We start from the raw sequence: 3,714 nt of genomic DNA on the forward strand, positions 1-3,714 counted from the left end.
TCTAAAATGCCTTCAAAATGCTTTAGATGATTCAAACGTGTCATCTCTTCTCATAGCCACTGTTGAACAGTCAATACTGATGACCTAATACACTTAATAAAGTACTGCTGCTTGGCAGCAGCAAAAATGAGATGTAAAATGATGAGTCCTTCAGAATAAAGTTCACGAAAAGCCAAGCTGAGTGGTTCACAGCACTCCTTGGTGGCCAAGAGCACCGAATGTTAGACAGGCAAAAATACAGATATTTAACTAGCAGAAAATATTCAAAGGAATTAGAGCCATAGTGTTTATTGAAGCTAAAAAATTAAAGGATCATTAGAGCCTAAATCAGGGGATGGTTCATCCTGGGACATCTTCCTTTGGGACTTGGGGATTTCATTTCTCTCTTCCTTCTTTCTTCTTCAAAAACTCTGGAAGGAGAACTGAAGGTATCAGAAGCAGGTGAATTAGATAAACTGTTGACAACCTGATGATTATGTCTCTGATTTATGTTATCTCCTTCATCTTCCCCTTATTACTCTAATTATATATACTTTATCTGCGTCTGCAACCATGTTTGCCTTCTGTCTTTATTCTTGTCACATCTGGCACCCATCCCTTCATCTTCGGTGAGCCTCTCCTCCCTCTGAGTTTTTAACCTCTTCCTCTCTACTAGATCACCCCCATCAGTGTACAGGTATGTTCCAGCAACTCTCATAAAAATATCCCACTATCTCCACATCCTCTACCCATTTCTCTTCACTTCGATCCTTCACAGACTCATTAAACTCATATTCTACATACTCTATCTTTGTTTCTTTACCTCCCATTTATTCTTCAACTCACATCAACCTGGCTTCCACCCATATCTCCACTAAAGCTGTTCTCGTCAAGGTTACCAGTGACATCTTTGTAGCAAAAATTTTTAAAGCAGGTAGATTTTAATAAATTTTTCTCTTACTTGACCTCTCAGTAGCATTCAGTACAGTTGATGGTTTCATCTCCCATGAGCATATTCTTCTGCCCTTGGCCTCATGGCACAACATGCTTTTACGTTTTCCTTCTATGGAAAACTTCTGTGGACAACTTTTCAAGATGCAAAGATGCACTGCTGCTTCACCTCCTCTTTATGACCTCTACATGTTGGAATATCAAAGGCTTAAGGGTGGGCTCCCTCATCCTTTCTCTTTATACTTTCTTTCTAAGTGATCTGAACCATTCCGATGGCTTTAAATGCTGGTCACATGGAGATAACTCCCAATTTTAAATTCCATCTCAGATCTCTCCTTGGACCTTTATATTTGAATAAATAACTGCATATTGAGACCTGTCAATATTGAGGCACAAGAGTTTCATAGGCATCTCACCCTTGACACATTTAAGCACAACTCTAGATTTCTTCCAATATACCCCATCCCGCCATCCTGCCAATCATCTCCAACTCAGTAAATGAAATTATGATCCAGCCAATTTTTCAAGCTTTCCTTCCCTCACATCTTTACCTAAATTAATATCCAAGTTTCAGCTCTTGGCTTAAATATCATGTCTTCAAAGAGATCTTTCTTTATCATTCACCTAAAATGATCCTTCTTGTCATTCTCTATCTTTGAGTTTTCATTCATAACTCTGATAACAATTTGTAATTATACATCAGTTTGTCTGTTTACTTATTTGATGTTGGTTTCCCTTACTAAGCTGTTCATTCCCTTGGACAGGGACCAGGTCTGTTTCATTCACCACTGGATACCTTGGCCCTGGCATAATGTTTGAAAGGTAGAGGTGTGTGCTCAGTCAATAAAGGACTATTTGGATACTGGGCCTAAAAAAAGATGCTTTTTTTCCCCCTGTCAAGATCAGAATTAAGTTATTTTTCAGTTAGAATCATTATTTTAATTAGATTAAAAGATAACATTTAAACACCAGCCAGAAAAAAACAAACAAACAAAAAACAATGAAAAAAGCCAAGAAATATTTCATAAGTGCTTGTTGATTGATGGGTAGATTGAGTAACCAATTGAAAATTCACTTAATTTCTTTGTATTCCAATTTTTTATTGATAACATAGAAATAATACCATTAACTCTATTTTGCAAAATTATTTTCTAAGATGAAAATAATTTTAGATTATTGCCCTTTAATCTTTTTTGAAGAAAGTCATGCAGTTCATACAAAGCCCCATTTAAGATGGTGCTAAGATTACATGCACTATCAATTTCCTTAGTCTGAGGACTTGCATGCACGAATGTTTGAACTCATGTGGTTTGTGAGCCAACAAATGTCTTTAGTCTTCACTGTTATAAGCCCCATTTGAAAGAACACCATATGATAGTGTTTTTGTGAAGTGGTTAGAATTCTATAATTGTCTATGCAGCCTCAGAGCCCTCTTCTCGGCTACCCTGCCCCATGGGAAGTGCCATATGAAGCTGGTGGACTGCACGGTATAGTGGCCTCTGGCTGATGGTATCTGGCCAAGGTACTGAAGGGTAACAGAAGTGAATGAAGTGGCAAAGAAAGCAACTTCAACGGAAGGAACAAAAGGTAGTATCTCTATATCTTGACAGGGTCATAGATGCCTCTGCAAAAAGGAAACTCTTATGTTTTTAAATTGAATGTTCAGTTTGAGATTGCTCAAAGAGTCTTGGGAAGGGGTGAAAATTTTAGTATCTCAAATTTTGTGACTCTAAGAAGCTGGTAGTGGGAATCAAGGAATGGTTTTTTGTTTTCGTTTGTTTGTTTGTTTGTTTCCTTTTGCCTTTTGCTTTGGGCAAGTCCATGTGCTTTAAGGTATAAAAAATAACATTGGATGGTGGAACCTCAGGGAATACTGATTTTCCCCTTTGTCTTCTTCTGAAATCCTCTGGGGAAATCAATCTTTGTACATTTGAGTAGTGGTTCACAGACCCTTTGAGACCCTGAGCAGGTGGTCCATCTGAACCCAGGGGTCTCCTTGAATTTCTCTCAAGTTTTTAATAAAAGGCAAATATCCTTCTGGAGATCTCTTTTGTAAAGAAGAGTAATCCCATTTTGTAAAGTAGAGAAATCTCTCCCCAAAGTTAAGATTGGAAACACCTAAGCTCTAAACAAACCCCTGGGAATATGGGTAGTATTTGATCCTTAAAATCCATTTACTACATACTTATCTCTCTTTTAAAAGCCTCAGCTCACTGTCTGATGTAGGCAGAATTTGAAGGCAGAGACAACGGGAGCTGTAATTTGCGACCTGTTCGATCCCAAACGTGAAAGACAAGGGATAGAGTCTCCAAGCCTAGCGATGCTTTAGGAGCAGGTTTAGATTGATGAAAGGGAGCATGTGCAGGTCTTTTCTGGAAGACTTAAAAAGAAAAGCCAAAGTTTGACTGACCAAAGGTACAAACAAACAAATAAACAAACAAACACTATTAAAAGACTTGAATGAGTGAGATGATGAGACCAGGTGGTTAGAGGCCAATCATTGCAGCTGTCCTGACCAGTAAGTAACCCTCTCTGGTTTCTGGTTTCTCCTTTTAGCATAATAAACAACAACAAAGGAAGAATACCAGCTCAACTTATATAAACACTACTTATCCAAGTGACTCATTATCTAAGTGCTGGAAATTATCTTGGAAATTAGTCACAGGAAATTATCCTGAAAAAATCTATAGTGATGAATACCTGGGATTTACTCGAGTCTGACATGGAGGAGTAAGCTGTTACTAGTTGCAGTCAGTAAATCCAAAGCAACAGAGAGAGGAAGTG

This window comes from Pteropus alecto, unplaced genomic scaffold (assembly GCF_000325575.1).
Source record: "Pteropus alecto unplaced genomic scaffold, ASM32557v1 scaffold61, whole genome shotgun sequence".
Taxonomy (NCBI): domain Eukaryota; kingdom Metazoa; phylum Chordata; class Mammalia; order Chiroptera; family Pteropodidae; genus Pteropus; species Pteropus alecto.